Source organism: Mytilus californianus, unplaced genomic scaffold (assembly GCF_021869535.1).
Source record: "Mytilus californianus isolate M0D057914Y unplaced genomic scaffold, xbMytCali1.0.p SCAF_6, whole genome shotgun sequence".
Taxonomy (NCBI): domain Eukaryota; kingdom Metazoa; phylum Mollusca; class Bivalvia; order Mytilida; family Mytilidae; genus Mytilus; species Mytilus californianus.
The window spans coordinates 16230457-16249723 of record NW_026262712.1 but is presented as its reverse complement, the minus strand read 5'-3'; the positions used below and the strand labels follow the sequence as shown (position 1 = coordinate 16249723).

At 31.8% G+C, this 19267-nt stretch overlaps 2 long non-coding RNA genes across 2 annotated transcripts in view; one reads left to right on the top strand and one right to left on the bottom strand.

Annotated features, from left to right (window-relative positions):
* The window catches only part of LOC127706311 (uncharacterized), a 32280-nt gene extending 23831 nt beyond the window's left edge, over positions 1-8449 (bottom strand). Inside the window, exons 1-4 of the long non-coding RNA XR_007984408.1 lie at positions 7256-8449; positions 5445-5931; positions 4545-4819; positions 3650-4203 (exon numbers count right to left, since the gene is read on the bottom strand). This is a non-coding gene — a long non-coding RNA (uncharacterized LOC127706311). The remainder of the gene's footprint in view (positions 1-3649; positions 4204-4544; positions 4820-5444; positions 5932-7255) is intronic.
* Positions 8450-15762: 7313 nt separating this feature from the next.
* On the top strand, positions 15763-18831 carry LOC127704593 (uncharacterized). The gene is made up of 2 exons (XR_007983404.1): positions 15763-18068; positions 18526-18831. It is a non-coding gene; the product is annotated as an uncharacterized LOC127704593 (long non-coding RNA).
* The last annotated feature ends 436 nt before the right edge of the window (positions 18832-19267 follow it).

Here is a 19267-nt window from a genome sequence, read left to right as displayed (position 1 = left end):
TCCAATTTTTTGTTTGTTTTAAAAATGATAATTTTAGAAGACTTTAAGGCGGGGTCATAACAAATATTACAATAATCCCACCTTTTACACCACCCTCAATGTTTATTATCTAGAACTCTCTTTACAAACAGTTTTGTTTTCATATCATTTTTTGGTATTTTCATTTTTTATATTTTTTTTTTATATTTTTTTACAGAGTTTTGTTTTCATATCATTTTTTGGTATTTTCATTTTTTATATTTTTTTTTTATATTTTTTTACAGAGCTCTTGATTATAAAAATATCAGATGTTTAAGGTGACAGGTATTAACAAAGTCATTCTAATTCAGAATATTGCAAAATTTTAATTTTAGTTGATTTTCTCAATTTGTTGAAGTCCATACAGTAACCTATTTTACATCAACATCATTTGGTCTCTGTAGGACAGTAATGTCTCACATCTCTTCTTTTCATAACAAATCAATTTGTAGGTTCTATAAAGTGGGCCGATGATGAAGGTAAGGGAAATTTTGACTGCCAACTGAGAGGAGGATATGTTGGACAGAAATTAAGCCTTGCAACAGGCCACCTACTGACCCCTCAAAGACTTCACTACAAACCAGTAAAAGTCTGAAATGGCCTATATCTGTACTCGACTGTACTGATTTTTACTCGACCAGTCTGAATTGGTCTGAATTTTACTTAATATTACTCGACCCAGTCTTAACCATACTCGACTGTACTGATTTGTACTTGACCCTTATCTTTGCTATTGAAAATAGTCTAAACTATTACTCGACCAGTCTGAAACAGTCTTAACCCAGTCTGGACCAGTACTCGACCAGCTCTCGACCTATTTTTTCAGTCTGAACCATACTCGACCAAAGGTCTGAACAATACTCGACCAGTCTGAACCATACTTGACCAAATAACCTCTTCTTTATAATTTTGATTGTTTAAATAACTTTCTCTTTAACTTACATGACAACAGCCACAATTAAATAAAGATATATATAAAAACATTTTTTACATTCTTTAATAATACATGATTCTCTTAGATTTGGCAAATCAAGATAGTTAAATTATCTAATTTTAAAGTCTGAGTCTTGTTAAATAAAAGACTTTTTTTTACCTGAAAACCACACCTATACTGAGGGTAATAAAAATAAGGTGCTTTTTGTTTGGCATGTGTTTTTTTTTTTAAACAAAACTTGATTTTCCTAAATTCCTAAATAAAAACGAATGTAGGACAGAAAGTCACAGGACAAAAAGTCACAATTCAGTTTTGAGGTTATTTTTCTTTGAACAATAGAACACTTATTTTAAAAAAAAAACATTTTTGTATTTTTCTTGAAACAATATCAATAATGATCAAATAATTGTTAAGAAAACAAAATGTTACAATGTCTTGGTACTTAAATGGCTTCATGGTGCCAAGAAATATATCCTTTGCATGATTAAAATTTTATAAATCTTTATTTATCAAATTAGGTCTTATGAACAATTTCCTAAACTGTAAAATGAATATGTGTCATAAAAAGTAACCATTTCATGATCTTTCTCATAAATATTCAATCAATTGTATACAAATTATTTGTGACTTTTTGTCCTATCAAATTTGTGACTTTCTGTCCTGTGACTTTTTGTCCTGTGACTTTCTGTACTTAGGTTTCATGGTTATATACAATAGTTATATAACTATCTTTTTAATGAGGTAACAACAGCCAACAAAATCACTGACATTGTTTAACCTTATATCAGAAATATATCTATTCCTATTTATAATTTGGGATATATATATATTTTAAAAGGGATAAAAATTCAAGAAATGAATAAAATTTTTCTTCTGATTAGGGGTAAACTATAAAGTTATACATCCTGCTTGACGCACACTGATTAAAAAGATCACACCTGGTCAGAGAGTAATAAATTTTAAATAACATCCATTGAAAATTACAACATCCTGTAAAACTTAAATAACAAGGCCTTTGAATTCACTAGATAAGTAATACACGAGTTTAAGAAAAATATGGTTTTCTTTTTACCTGTAAAACACCTGTACTGAGGTAATTAAACCATTAAACCTTATTAAACTGCTTCTTGTATGCCATGTCTTTAATTTTGACAAAACGTATTTAAATTTAATTAAAATAAATTTCTACTGCAACTTTGGAATACATTTCCTTTTTTAAAAGGTTATCAAGGATAAAAAGATGAAAGTTTTATTATTATTATTATATTAAATTTTTGATTTTACAAAACAAAGGTGTCAATTCTAACATTTATTAAGTTGCTTTATATACTATTTTATATATATTTTGATAAAAAAAAAATTGAATAACATTTAAGATATTTGAATAATGGTTGAAAGTTATAGTATTTTTGATGCATAAATCAATGTGAACATGATATCATGTATATGAAAATTCATTTAACGAACTTAATTTATTACATGATATTTTTTTAATCCAACCAGAAATTGATCACCTTGTTTTATTTTAATTTTAAATGTGATATACATTTTATATATATATATATATGAATAACAGTTCCTAAATAATGAAAAAATAATATAGATAGATACAAAAAATAGGTCTAGGTTGGTTAAGACTTGGTCAAGTATGGTTCAGACTAGGTCGAGTATGATTCAGACTAGGTCGAGCATGGTTCAGACTTGGTCGAGAATGGTTAAGACTATGTCGAGTATGGTTCAGACTCGTATAAAATGGTTAAGTACTGGTCGAGTACAAGTTCAGACTGTTTAGTATGGTTCAGACTACAGTCGAGTAATATCAAGTAAATTTCAGACCAATTCAGACTGGTCGAGTAAAAATCAGTTCAGTCGAGTACAAATATAGGCCATTTCAGACTTTTACTGGTTTGTAGTGCTTGTGGCAAGGGTTCTTTAACATGCAGAGTGGCACTGTCCCTACACATAGGAACTATATACTTTTTAAATTGCCATTCCAATTTTTTGTTTGTTTTAAAAATGATAATTTTAGAAGACTTTAAGGCGGGGTCATAAAAAATATTACAATAATCCCACCTTTTACACCACCCTCAATGTTTATTATCTAGAACTCTCTTTACAAACAGTTTTGTTTTCATATCATTTTTTGGTATTTTCATTTTTTATATTTTTTTTTATATTTTTTTACAGAGTTTTGTTTTCATATCATTTTTTGGTATTTTCATTTTTTATATTTTTTTTTTATATTTTTTTACAGAGCTCTAGATAATATCATTCTAATTCAGAATATTGCAAAATTTTAATGTTAGTTGATTTTCTCAATTTGTTGAAGTCCATACAGTAACCTATTTTACATCAACATCATTTGGTCTCTGTAGGACAGTAATGTCTCACATCTCTTCTTTTCATAACAAATCAATTTGTAGGTTCTATAAAGTGGGCCGATGATGAAGGTAAGGGAAATTTTGACTGCCAACTGAGAGGAGGATATGTTGGACAGAAATTAAGCCTTGCAACAGGCCACCTACTGACCCCTCAAAGACTTGTGGCAAGGGTTCTTTAACATGCAGAGTGGCACTGTCCCTACACATAGGAACTATATACTTTTTAAATTGCCATTCCAATTTTTTGTTTGTTTTAAAAATGATAATTTTAGAAGACTTTAAGGCGGGGTCATAAAAAATATTACAATAATCCCACCTTTTACACCACCCTCAATGTTTATTATCTAGAACTCTCTTTACAAACAGTTTTGTTTTCATATCATTTTTTGGTATTTTCATTTTTTATATTTTTTTTTTATATTTTTTTACAGAGTTTTGTTTTCATATCATTTTTTGGTATTTTCATTTTTTATATTTTTTTTTTATATTTTTTTACAGAGTTTTGTTTTCATATCATTTTTTGGTATTTTCATTTTTTATATTTTTTTTTTATATTTTTTTACAGAGCTCTTGATTATAAAAATATCAGATGTTTAAGGTTACAGGTATTAACAAAGTCATTCTAATTCAGAATATTGCAAAATTTTAATGTTAGTTGATTTTCTCAATTTGTTGAAGTCCATACAGTAACCTATTTTACATCAACATCATTTGGTCTCTGTAGGACAGTAATGTCTCACATCTCTTCTTTTCATAACAAATCAATTTGTAGGTTCTATAAAGTGGGCCGATGATGAAGGTAAGGGAAATTTTGACTGCCAACTGAGAGGAGGATATGTTGGACAGAAATTAAGCCTTGCAACAGGCCACCTACTGACCCCTCAAAGACTTGTGGCAAGGGTTCTTTAACATGCAGAGTGGCACTGTCCCTACACATAGAAACTATTCTTTCTAAATTGCCATTCCAATTTTTGTTTGTTTTAAACATGATAACTTTAGAAGACTTTAATTGATTGTTGTTGATTGTTGGTTGCTTAACATCCAGTGGCAAATATTTCATACATATTCAGGACAAGAACAAGTTAACAATAAGTACAATAGGTAGGTTCTGTAATAGGGGCTTCCTGGATTAAGGTCAGAGAAATTTAGACTGCCACGGGAAATGAAGTTATATTGGATAGGAACAGAAATTTAGATTTGCAACAGGTCACCTACGGACCCCTCAAAGAGTTGTTGCAAGGGTTCTTAACGTGCAAAGAGCGAGGCACTCTCTTTACATGAGGCATAGGATTTAAAGTCCTCATTCTTACCGGACGTGGCTGTAAATTTGAATATCCCGCACAGCCAAACGGACGCCCCACTTTAGCAAGGGTTTTACTGCCGGTCGGAGGAAGACCAATGGTGACCATACTTCTATTCCCCAGTCACCCTTGGGGGTTAGAAGACTTTAAGGCGGGGGTCATAAAAAATATTACAATAATCCCACCTTTTACACCACCCTCAATGTTTATTATCTAGAACTCTCTTTACAAACAGTTTTGTTTTCATATCATTTCTTGGTATTTTCATTTTTTATATTTTTTTTTTATATTTTTTTACAGAGTTTTGTTTTCATATCATTTTTTGGTATTTTCATTTTTTATATTTTTTTTTTATATTTTTTTACAGAGCTCTAGATAATATCATTCTAATTCAGAATATTGCAAAATTTTAATGTTAGTTGATTTTCTCAATTTGTTGAAGTCAATACAGTAACCTATTTTACATCAACATCATTTGGTCTCTGTAGGACAGTAATGTCTCACATCTCTTCTTTTCATAACAAATCAATTTGTAGGTTCTATAAAGTGGGCCGATGATGAAGGTAAGGGAAATTTTGACTGCCAACTGAGAGGAGGATATGTTGGACAGAAATTAAGCCTTGCAACAGGCCACCTACTGACCCCTCAAAGACTTGTGGCAAGGGTTCTTTAACATGCAGAGTGGCACTGTCCCTACACATAGGAACTATATACTTTTTAAATTGCCATTCCAATTTTTTGTTTGTTTTAAAAATGATAATTTTAGAAGACTTTAAGGCGGGGTCATAAAAAATATTACAATAATCCCACCTTTTACACCACCCTCAATGTTTATTATCTAGAACTCTCTTTACAAACAGTTTTGTTTTCATATCATTTTTTGGTATTTTCATTTTTTATATTTTTTTTTTATATTTTTTTACAGAGTTTTGTTTTCATATCATTTTTTGGTATTTTCATTTTTTATATTTTTTTTTTATATTTTTTTACAGAGCTCTTGATTATAAAAATATCAGATGTTTAAGGTTACAGGTATTAACAAAGTCATTCTAATTCAGAATATTGCAAAATTTTAATGTTAGTTGATTTTCTCAATTTGTTGAAGTCCATACAGTAACCTATTTTACATCAACATCATTTGGTCTCTGTAGGACAGTAATGTCTCACATCTCTTCTTTTCATAACAAATCAATTTGTAGGTTCTATAAAGTGGGCCGATGATGAAGGTAAGGGAAATTTTGACTGCCAACTGAGAGGAGGATATGTTGGACAGAAATTAAGCCTTGCAACAGGCCACCTACTGACCCCTCAAAGACTTGTGGCAAGGGTTCTTTAACATGCAGAGTGGCACTGTCCCTACACATAGGAACTATATACTTTTTAAATTGCCATTCCAATTTTTTGTTTGTTTTAAAAATGATAATTTTAGAAGACTTTAAGGCGGGGTCATAAAAAATATTACAATAATCCCACCTTTTACACCACCCTCAATGTTTATTATCTAGAACTCTCTTTACAAACAGTTTTGTTTTCATATCATTTTTTGGTATTTTCATTTTTTATATTTTTTTTTTATATTTTTTTACAGAGTTTTGTTTTCATATCATTTTTTGGTATTTTCATTTTTTATATTTTTTTTTTATATTTTTTTACAGAGCTCTTGATTATAAAAATATCAGATGTTTAAGGTGACAGGTATTAACAAAGTCATTCTAATTCAGAATATTGCAAAATTTTAATGTTAGTTGATTTTCTCAATTTGTTGAAGTCCATACAGTAACCTATTTTACATCAACATCATTTGGTCTCTGTAGGACAGTAATGTCTCACATCTCTTCTTTTCATAACAAATCAATTTGTAGGTTCTATAAAGTGGGCCGATGATGAAGGTAAGGGAAATTTTGACTGCCAACTGAGAGGAGGATATGTTGGACAGAAATTAAGCCTTGCAACAGGCCACCTACTGACCCCTCAAAGACTTGTGGCAAGGGTTCTTTAACATGCAGAGTGGCACTGTCCCTACACATAGGAACTATATACTTTTTAAATTGCCATTCCAATTTTTTGTTTGTTTTAAAAATGATAATTTTAGAAGACTTTAAGGCGGGGTCATAAAAAATATTACAATAATCCCACCTTTTACACCACCCTCAATGTTTATTATCTAGAACTCTCTTTACAAACAGTTTTGTTTTCATATCATTTTTTGGTATTTTCATTTTTTATATTTTTTTTTTATATTTTTTTACAGAGTTTTGTTTTCATATCATTTTTTGGTATTTTCATTTTTTATATTTTTTTTTTATATTTTTTTACAGAGCTCTTGATAATAAAAATATCAGATGTTTAAGGTTACAGGTATTAACAAAGTCATTCTAATTCAGAATATTGCAAAATTTTAATGTTGGTTGATTTTCTCATTGTTGAAGTCCATACAGTAACCTTTTTTACATCAACATCATTTGGTCTCTGTAGGATAGTAATGTCTCACATCTCTTCTTTTCATAACAAATCAATTTGTAGGTTCTATAAAGTGGGCCGATGATGAAGGTAAGGGAAATTTTGACTCCCAACTGAGAAGACGATATGTTGGGCAGAAATTAAGCCTTGCAACAGGCCACCTACTGACCCCTCAAAGACTTGTGGCAAGGGTTCTTTAACATGCAGAGTGGCACTGTCCCTACACATAGAAACTATACTTTCTAAATTGCCATTCCAATTTTTGTTTGTTTTAAACATGATAACTTTAGAAGACTTTAATTGATTGTTGTTGATTGTTGGTTGCTTAACATCCAGTGGCAAATATTTCATACATATTCAGGACAAGAACAAGTTAACAATAAGTACAATAGGTAGGTTCTGTAATAGGGGCTTCCTGGATTAAGGTCAGAGAAATTTAGACTGCCACGGGAAATGAAGTTATATTGGATAGGAACAGAAATTTAGATTTGCAACAGGTCACCTACGGACCCCTCAAAGAGTTGTTGCAAGGGTTCTTAACGTGCAAAGAGCGAGGCACTCTCTTTACATGAGGCATAGGATTTAAAGTCTTCATTCTTACCGGACGTGGCTGTAAATTTGAATATCCCGCACAGCCAAACGGACGCCCCACTTTAGCAAGGGTTTTACTGCCGGTCGGAGGAAGACCAATGGTGACCATACTTCTATTCCCCAGTCACCCTTGGGGGTTAGAAGACTTTAAGGCGGGGGTCATAAAAAATATTACAATAATCCCACCTTTTACACCACCCTCAATGTTTATTATCTAGAACTCTGTTTACAAACAGTTTTGTTTTCATATCATTTTTTGGTATTTTCATTTTTTATATTTTTTTTTTATATTTTTTTACAGAGCTCTAGATAATAAAAATATCAGATGTTTAAGGTTACAGGTATTAACAAAGTCATTCTAATTCAGAATATTGCAAAATTTTAATGTTGTTTAATTTTCTCATTGTTGAAGTCCATACAGTAACATGCAACATCATTTGGTCTCTGTAGAATAGTAATGTCTCGCATCTCTTCATTTCATAACAAATCAATTTGTAGGTTCTATAAAGTGGGCCGATGATGAAGGTAAGGGAAATTTTGACTGCCAACTGAGAGGAGGATATGTTGGACAGAAATTAAGCCTTGCAACAGGCCACCTACTGACCCCTCAAAGACTTGTGGCAAGGGTTCTTTAACGTGCAGAGTGGCACTGTCCCTACACATAGGAACTATACTATTTAAATTGCCATTCCAATTTTTGTTTATTTTAAACACGATTACTTTAGAAGACTTTAAAGCGGGGGTCATAAAAAATATTACAATAATCCCACCTTTTACACCACCCTCAATGTTTATTATCTAGAACTCTCTTTACAAACAGTTTTGTTTTCATATCATTTTTTGGTATTTTCATTTTTTATATTTTTTTTTTATATTTTTTTACAGAGCTCTAGATAATAAAAATATCAGATGTTTAAGGTTACAGGTATTAACAAAGTCATTCTAATTCAGAATATTGCAAAATTTTAATGTTAGTTGATTTTCTCAATTTGTTGAAGTCCATACAGTAACCTATTTTACATCAACATCATTTGGTCTCTGTAGGATAGTAATGTCTCACATCTGTTCATTTCATAACAAATCAATTTGTAGGTTCTATAAAGTGGGCCGATGACAAAGGTAAGGGAAATTTTGACTGCCAACTGAGAGGAGGATATGTTGGCCAGAAATTAAGCCTTGCAACAGGCCACCTACTGACCCATCAAAGACTTGTGGCATTGGGTTCTTTAACGTGCAGAGTGGCACTGTCCCTACACATAGGAACTATTCCGTAGTGCATAGTTCTGAATCTCGGTCAAGGTTTTTTCTATATTTTTGGTTTAAAGTTCTTAAATGATCGTATTGGGTTCTTGACTTTCCAATACTTTAGCCTCAAAAATCACTGTCTGGAGAGATTTTGTTGAAATAATTTCAAAATGAATTTCTCAAATGTTTTCTGATCATTTTTGGTTAAAAAATATTCATATTTCCTTAAATAACAGTTTTGTTGACTGAGTGCTCACGTCAATAGATATAAACAATTCACCAAAGTTTCATGCAAATTGGTGAAAGTGTTTTTGAATTAATGTCGAAGACGGAGGTACAGACAGACAGACAGACAGATGGACGGACGGACGGACAGACTGTCAACGGTATACTATAATACGTCCCTTAAACGGACGGACGTATAAAAAGTCAAAAAGAAACAATGAACAATGCCTTGATTCCCAAAAAAAGTAAAACATTTGTATAAATTTTAGACTAGATACCATCAAATTAAATCTTGAGAATATGGCCTCAGAAGTCTGCAGATGTTTATATCAAATGATGTACACATAAATATAAAAAAAAAGTCTGCAGATGATCATATCACATGATGTACTCATAAATACAGACAAAAACATGCAATGGTATAGTACCATTTGAATTAGTCGGTTTGATTTCATGTCAAAGATTAAAAATTTCACAAGGAGTTGTGTGGAACCTAATGTATTGCCTGCTATAGCTGCTGTCAGTGTAATATAGAATTTAAAAATAGAGAGTCTATTTATCAGTAAAATACAGAAATTAAAAAAAGATCAAACTTTTGTCTTAGATGCTTATAAATAATTTACAAACTTATATTTGTATCTATCATACACCATTATAAGGATTTAATATTTGAATAATTTTTTTATTTCTAGAATTTTGGTTAATCATGTATAAATCATACAAAGAAATGAACATGCACAACAAGGTCATGGTTTTCTCCAACTGTTAATGATGTCTTTACACTAAATCCATTGGTGTGGATGTGTACTGATTGATATTTTAGTCTTAGATGCATAATTTTTTTATTAGTTGTTATTGTCTTTGAACTAACTGTCAGCAACTACTTAAAGCTTGTACTCTTATCAGATCTGTACACGGTAGTGTTTTTTTGTTGTTGCGAGAATGTACAAGTACCCTTCTCCTTCCGGTCAGTTTTGTGTATTAATAATGTTAGATGTATTTCTGCTTTGTATCAATCTGATGAGTTATTAGCCATCTTGAACTGATTTTAATAGTTTGTTATGTTGTACTGTTTCACAACTGTCTCAGGTAAGGGGAGGGAGGGTACTGGAACCTTAAAACTAGTTTAACCCCTAACCCCTTGTTCTGTATATGGCTGTCCCACGTCAGGAGCCAGAAATTCAGCAATTGTCATTTGTCCATGCTATATATCATGTTTGTTTTTTGTTCATTATTTTGCTTTCTCGTTTTAATTGTTTTATAGCTGTAATTTCAGGGCCTTTCATAGCCGACTATGCTCATTGTTGAAAAATTTCACATTTACAAAGGTAAAAGTGACGACAACCAAATTTAAACGTGATCTACATTTTGTAGTAAATTAATCGTTGTGTACACATTTTATAACATAAGGTCCAGTCAAGCTAAAGTTAGAATGGAGACCAATTTTGGAATGAATGTACAGCGGGTGAATAAATAATATCTAAAATAATCCCACTTTTTTCACCACCCTCCATGTTTATTAGCTAAAAATCTGTTAACAATTTTGTTTTCATTTAATTTTTGGTATTTATTTTTAAAAAATTTTTTTCATATTTTTTTTTAACAGAGCTCTAGATAATAAAAAGATCAAATGTCAAAAGTAAAGGGAGGGTTGGTGCTTTTGCTCATTATTGAAGGTCGTACGGTAACTTATAGTTGTTAATTGCTATGTCATTTTTGTCTTTTCTATGCATGTTCCATTAGTGTTTATTTTTGTTGCACTTCAGTGTTTCTGTTGTTTTCCTCTTGTAGTTGATATGTTTCCCTCAGTATTAGTTTTGTTACCCAGATTTGTTAATTTTTCTCTCAATCGATTTATGACTTCTGAACAGCAGTATACTGTTGTTATCTTTATTCATTTTGGTCTCTTGTGGAGAGTTGTCTCATTGGCAATCATACCACATGTTCTTGTAATTATGTTTACAACTTTTATCATTAACAACCCTTGGTTCAGTGATATCCTTTAAAAACAGCAAACATTTTATTAAGGAAAAATGTCCTACAGCACATGCAAAGAGTGGAATAATCAACATGGTGATACAAAATCCATATATACAAGTATACCTGGATTCATGCTACATAGTAATAGACGGTTCACAATCAGAAAAAAGAAGTCTCCTTTGTTGTAATTTTTTATAGTTCCCAACTGACCTCACCAACAACCCCCAGGCTAAGGTCAAGCTATGAGCCAGTTCCTGTATCGGATGCTCCTTATAACTAGCTATGTAGGAATTACAGAAGGATCGAATCAATAATGTCAACAAACTTTGAAAAAAGAAATGCCTAAATTGGGAAATAAAAGTGAAGTAAAAGTACAATGCAAGTTCCTCTGTCTTCCCCAAGAAGCCCCTGAATCAAGTCTACTTCATATGTAAAAATGAACGATAGGGTGGATATCTAAAACCAGCAGCATACTTGTCCCAATGGCAATCATACCACATCTGATGTTTATATGTAAATGTGATTTGAATATGAAATATTAGGTCATTGCTCCATTGTTAAAGACCCTGTATCAATCTCTGTCATTTGGTCTTGATGAAGAGTTTGTCTATTGGCAATCATATCACATCTCCATATTTGTATTCTAGAACAGCATTTTATTGTTGAAGACAGTATGTTAACCTAATTATTATGTGTCTTGGCCATATTTTGTTGTTGGTAAGTAAATGCTGTCTCATTGACGTTAATTATCCCACAAATCCTTTTATACATATGCTGAGTCATTTTTAGAACAATTCACTAGATAAGATAAAGACTCCTTAAGAAAAAGATCTAGTTTTTCTTCAAAGCCAACTTGTCTTTGCTCTTTCTCTTTAGGTTTTTTTGGGTAGTGAAGGAATATAGCAATACCAGTTTTGAAGTCTCTACCTTTGACTCAGCTGGGGCGGGGAATAAAGGATTATTGAGACTGCTACAGGGGGATGACCAAGACTAGAAGAGGAGCATACTGTGAACCAACTCATTTTTTGGACAATTTATTTAATAGACTTGAAAGAAAAGAAGCCGAATATAAATCACGAGAATTTCAAAATAGAATTGTCTGTTGTATGAAATAACCCGAAGAGGTAGATAATCACGAAACATATCCATGTGAAATATGCTAAAAATGGCTATATGGTTGTTAAGTCTTTTCGTTTGAATTGTTTTACATTTGTGATTTCTGGGCCTTTTATAGCTGACTATGTGGTTTGGGCTTAGCTCATCGTTGAGGGCCGTACAGTTATCTATAGCTGTTAATTTCTGTGTCATTTAGTCTCTTGTGGAGAGTTGTCTCATTGGCAATCATACCACATCTTCTTTTTTTATATATACATGTAAGCAGAAAAAATCCTATGTGAAATATGAGAGAAATGGCGATACGCGAAAAAAATTATCAGCTGCAAATTATGAAAGAAATGTCTATATGGTCGTTAAGTTTTTTTTTTTGAATTGTTTTACATATGTGATTTCTTGGCATTTTAAAACTGACTATACGGTTGGGGCTTTGCTCATCGTTGAGGGCCGTACAGTTACCTACAATGTATAGCTGTTAATTTCTGTGTCATTTAGTCTCTTGTGGAGAGTTGTCTCATTGGCAATCATACCAAATCTTCTTTTTTATATATACGTGGAAAAACTCCTATGTGAAATATGATAGAAATGGTGATACGCGAAAAAAAATATCAGCTGCGAAATATGAAAGAAATGTTGCTACGCCAAAAAAAAATATCAGCTGTGAAATATAAGAGGAATGGCGCAACACAAATTGTCTCATGGGCAATCATACCAAATCTTCTTTTTTATATATACGTGGAAAAATTCCTATGTGAAATATGATAGAAATGGCGATACGCGAAAAAAAATATCAGCTGCGAAATATGAAATGTTGCTACGCCAAAAAAAATATCAGCTGTGAAATATAAGAGGAATGGCGCAACACAAATAAAATGTCCATAAAATAAGTTGGTTTACAGTAGTTGGTTCCTATAGAAATGTCAACTGTGTTACAAAAATAGGACATTAAATTGGTGATAAACTGAGTTTAAAAGGAAGGTGGGCATTAACTGTTCCCCATTAAATTGAAATTTGAATATTATAATAATGGTCAATCGAAATGCAAAGAACAAATTTAAAAAAAAAATTCTAAACGTGAAATTCGGTCTGAGTTTTACATTTCATCACCCCAAAGAGATTCCTTATTTAACTGTCCCATTCTGAATTTTAGGTATTAGGTACATATTTATCTGAAGTTATAATCATGTTAGACTAAATTTATGGCACTTTCTTTTTTTTTGAAAGTTATTTACTAACGACAGTAAGTCTCAGCCCAATAAATTTTATTGTGCACACGTACTTAATAAATACAAAGCAACCATATCCCTCCATCTGATTAGTACCCCAAACCCTTATTAGAATGTCATACATCAATCTCTCTCTCCCTTGCGCCATCTATCACGCCACTAATACCTAACAACCTATTTAGGAAGTATCATGTTAGTAAACCCCCCAGGTTAGTGTTGATACTTCAAAAAATAAAAAGATTTTTAAATGAAGTACTAGACATGGAGGGACAAGTATAATTTTTTAAAGAAATTAAAATATTTCATAAACTTAAATGAATGGATGTTACAATTTTCAGTGTAGCCAACTGGTTAGTGGAATAACCTTCATTAAGATTGCCAGAGACCAAAACTTTGTGGAGCCAAAAACAAAGTTTTTCACGATCATTAAAAAGCCAACCAAAAGAGATAATATTTCATTATCTCATAATTAATAAACTGGAAATTTAGAGGAATAAAAATAATATTTTAAATTTCTAAAAGCATTACTGCAGACCTTAATACTGATTCAGAATGAGAAAAAGGTTATAATTAATTAAATAATGAAATAATATCGAAGGAGAAATTTTTTTCATCTGAAAAAAGGAAAAAATGGCATAAGAAAACAATTAAAAAATTAAAAAAAAGAACTAAAACAAACTAGAGGCTCTCAAGAGCCTGTGTCGCTCACCTGATTCTACTTTGGTTTTGGAAATCATAATGGATACCCTTATGATGATTGAGGCCAAATTTGGTTTAATATTGGCCCCGTAATTAAATAAAAAATCTTGGGGTATGACTATTTCCCATAGGGTCTTATGTTAAACTAAGTCCCCTGCTGGCAGCCATCTTGAAGGATGGTTCGGCTACAAAGTAACAACACTTAGTCAGCACCTCATTTAAGGAACATTCATGCCATGTTTGGTTTCATTCTATTCAGTGGTTCTCTAGAAGAAAACATTTGTATGTATTTCCCATAGGGTCCTATGTTAAACTTACTCCCCCTGCTGGCAGCCATCTTGGATGACAAATCAGCTACAAAGTAACAACACTTGGTGAGCACCTCTAAAGAAACATTCATACCATGTTTGGTTTCAATCCATTAAGAGGTTTTCTAGAAGAAGACATTTGTATATATTTCCCATAGGGTCCTTTGTTAAACTAAGTCCCCCTGCTGGCATCCATCTTGGTTGATGGATTTGCTACAAAGTAACAACACTTGGTCAGTACCTCATAAGGAACATTCATGCCATGTTTGGTTTAATTCCATTCAGTGGTTCTTAATTCAAAAGAAGACTTTTGTATGTATTTCACATAGCTAGGGTCCTTTGTTAAACTAAGTTCCCCTCTGGTAGCCATCTTGGATGATTGCATGGCTACAAAGTAACAACACTTGGTCAGCACCTCATAAGGAAAATTTATGCCATGTTTGGTTTCATTCCATTCAGTGGTTCTCTGAAAGAAGACATTTTATGTATTGTCCATAGGGTCCTATGTTAAACTAAGTCCCTCTCTGGTGGTCATCTCGGATGATGGATCGGCTTCAAAGTATCAACACTTGGTCAGCAGATCATAAGGAACATTTATCCTATGTTTGGTTTCATTCCATTCAGTGGTTCTTTAAAAGAAGACATTTGCATGTATTTCCCATAGGGTCCTATGTTAAACTAAGTCCCTCTCTGGCGGCCATCTTGGATGACTAATCGGCTTCAAAGTAACAACACTTGGTCAACACCTCATAAGGAACATTCATGCCATGGTTTGGTTTAATTCCATTTAGTGGTTCTCTAAAAGAAGACATTTGTATATATTGTCCATTATGGTCCAATGTTAAACGAAGTCCCCCACGGGCGGCCATCTTGGATGATTGATCACCTACAAAGTAACAACACTTAGTCAGCACCTCATAAGGAACATTCATGCCATGTTTAGTTTCATTCCATTCAGTGGTTCTCTAAAAGAAGACATTTGTATGTATTGTCCATAGGGTACTATGTTAAACTAAGTCCCAAGCTGCTGGCCATCTTGGATGATGGATCGACTTCAAGGTAACAACACTTGGTCAGCACCTCATAAGGAAAGTTCATGCTATGTTTAGTTTCATTCCATTCAGTGGTTCTCTAAAAAAAGACATTTGCATGTATTGTCCATAGGGTCCTATGTTAAACTAAGTCCCACGCTGGCGGCCATAAGGAACAATCATGCCATGTTTGGTTTCATTCCATTCACTAGTTCTTTAGAAAAAGTTCAAAATTTAAAAAGTTAACGACAACGGACGCCAAGTGATGAGAAAATCTCACTTGGCCCTTTGGGCCAGGTCAGCTAAAAATGTTGACATTGCTATGGGAACCCTGCCCCTTTTAAGACAGACTTCATACAGGCACTTATCAAGGATAAAAAGAATCAAGCATCCCTTAATTTCACATTCCACATTATGAAGGCGATCTCTTTTAATATAGATGACTCAAAAGTTGATCACACCTAACCCACTGAACCAGAAGAAGGATACAACAGATACGGATACTGTGCTTCAAAACTTGCCGTCGCCCAGAAACTATCAGCAAGGACCAGCTGAGAGCTAATAATTTGACAAAAGAGACTTCAATTTCCTGATTGTGAACTTTTCTTATGTAGCAGCAATCCAATTATACCTGAAAATGAATTTCATGTCTCCTTGCTGATTATTCCACTCTTTGCATCTCATGCATGTAGGTAATTTCCTTAAAAAAAAACAGTTGCTGCTTATGCTTAAAAAAGAAACTTCTAAAACAATGGTTGTTAATGATCAAGTTGATTGAAATTCACTCTTTACATGATTTATTGATTACAAAAATTCTAGATGTGAAAAAAATAATCATATACAGTCAAACCTGCCTTAAGGTCACCCACCACCTCATTTAAGAGGTCAACTATCTCTAACGGTCTCTTGGTGACCCTCTCAAGCATTTTCTCTATATATTTAACTCATTTCAGTGGTCACCTGTCCCATGCGGTCACCTTATTTTATGCACGAAATCATCATTTTACTGTTTTTAATTACAATTATAATCATGATGAAAAATATATGTGTTCAGTATCAAAATCAAAATGAGAATCGGAACCTGTTTCACGGTTTGCAACATAGATCTTGCAATAGGAAGTAAATTTGTGAATCCTTGTATTCCACTCCCTTCAATTAATACCATTGAAAAGCATTTCACAGACTTGTTTATCCAATTATATCAGCACCTTTAAATCAATAAATGTCTTCTTCAAATTGACAGTGCAAGAGTCCACCCTTTAATATTTGTCTGCTCAAATGAACGAACGATAAATCTTCCAACTAAAACACTAAACCAAGTTGCATTCCCAGCCACAGAAACTCTTTTTAAAGGTCACTTTTCTCGAGCTGTCCCTTTTGATACTTCCCATGAGTGACATGCTTAAAACAGGTTTGACTGTACAAGATCCTTAATACTTATATTTTTATATTCAAATTTTATAAAAACTCAAATCCCACAAATTTTCAGCAGTATCATATTTTTTTCTCCATCTTTTTTTTTTCTTTCATTTTTCTTAAATATACTGCTGTCCCAACAAAAGATGTGTAATATAAAGTCTAGATTCATGGGAAATTCTAAAATTTCATATTTTATCAAAATTTTTACCTTAATTGCAATGGGCCTGTTTAAAAAGAATCTACTGAATAAATAAAATTATAATTAGGGTTTAAAAGATAAAGTTGAAAGTCAATTCTTCCCATGATTCTAAACTAAAATTCTGAATGTGGTTAAACTGCAATGAGTCATCTGCAGACTTCCTTTCTGGGAGCATGTGTATTAAAAAATAAAGGAAATAGATCTTCAGCCTTATAAAACATATTATAAAGGTCTTACTTATTTAACAAATCTCATAACCAAATTCTTTTAACTCAAATTTAGAGAAACTCAAACCTCTATATCACACAGGTTTTCAGCAGTATCATAATTTATCTTCAGTTCTCCACATTTTTTTTTTTTATTACTTTTTTCATTTTTCTTAAATATACTGCCGTGCCAACAAAAGATGTGTAATATAAAGGTTAGAGTTTTTTGGGGAAATTCTAATATTTTGATATTTCAGCATAATTTTTTTTTTTACTTTTTTCATTTTTCTTAAATATACTGCCGCGCCAACAAAAGCATGTGTATTAAAAAAATAAAGGAAATAGATCTTCACCCTTATAAAACATACTTTAAAAAATAAAGGTCTAATATAACAAATCTTATAACCAATTTCTTTGAACTCAAATTTAGAGAAATTCAAACCTCTATATCACACAGGTTTTCAGCAGTATCATATTTTTTTCTTCAGTTCTCCACATTTTTTTTTTTACTTTTTTCATTTTTCTTAAATATACTGCCGCGCCAACAAAAGATGTGTGATATAAAGGCTAGAGTTTTTTGTGGAAATTCTAATATTTTGATATTTCAGCATAATTTTTTTTTAACTTTTTTCATTTTTCTTAAATATACTGCCGCGCCAACAAAAGCATGGGTATTAAAAAAATAAAGGAAATAGATCTTCACCCTTATAAAGCATACTTTAAAAAATAAAGGTCTAATATAACAAATCTTATAACCAATTTCTTTGAACTCAAATTTAGAGAAATTCAAACCTCTATATCACACAGGTTTTCAGCAGTATCATATTTTTTTCTTCAGTTCTCCACATTTTTTTTTTTTACTTTTTTCATTTTTCTTAAATATACTGCCGCGCCAACAAAAGATGTGTAATATAAAGGCTAGAGTTTTTTGGGGAAATTCTAATATTTTGATATTTCAGCATAATTTCACCTAAATTTGGGTGGCTACTTAAAAAGAATCTACTGAATAATTAGGGTTTTTAAAGATAAAGTTGAAAGTCAATTTTTCCCATGATTCATAAACTAAAATTCAGCATACAATAGTTAAACTGCAATAAGTCATCTGCAGACTTCATTTCTGGGAGCATGTGTATTAAAAAATAAAAGAAATAGATCTTCACCCTTATAAAATATACTTTAAAAAATAAAGGTCTAATATAACAAATCTTATAACCAATTTCTTTGAACTCAAATTTAGAGAAACTCAAACCTCTATATCACACAGGTTTTCAGCAGTATCATATTTTTTTCTTCAGTTCTCCACATTTTTTTTTTTACTTTTTTCATTTTTCTTAAATATACTGCTGCGCCAACAAAAGATGTGTGATATAAAGGCTAGAGTTTTTTGGGGAAATTCTAATATTTTGATATTTCAGCATAATTTCACCTTAATTTTGGTGGCTACTTAAAAAGAATCTACTGAATAATTAGGGTTTTTAAAGATAAAGTTGAAAGTCAATTTTTCCCATGATTCATAAACTAAAATTCAGCATACAATAGTTAAACTGCAATAAGTCATCTGCAGACTTCATTTCTGGGAGCATGTGTATTAAAAAATAAAAGAAATAGATCTTCACCCTTATAAAATATACTTTAAAAAATAAAGGTCTAATATAACAAATCTTATAACCAATTTCTTTGAACTCAAATTTAGAGAAACTCAAACCTCTATATCACACAGGTTTTCAGCAGTATCATATTTTTTTCTTCAGTTCTCCACATTTTTTTTTTTACTTTTTTCATTTTTCTTAAATATACTGCTGCGCCAACAAAAGATGTGTGATATAAAGGCTAGAGTTTTTTGGGGAAATTCTAATATTTTGATATTTCAGCATAATTTCACCTTAATTTTGGTGGCCACTTAAAAAGAAAAATAACTCAATAATTAGTGA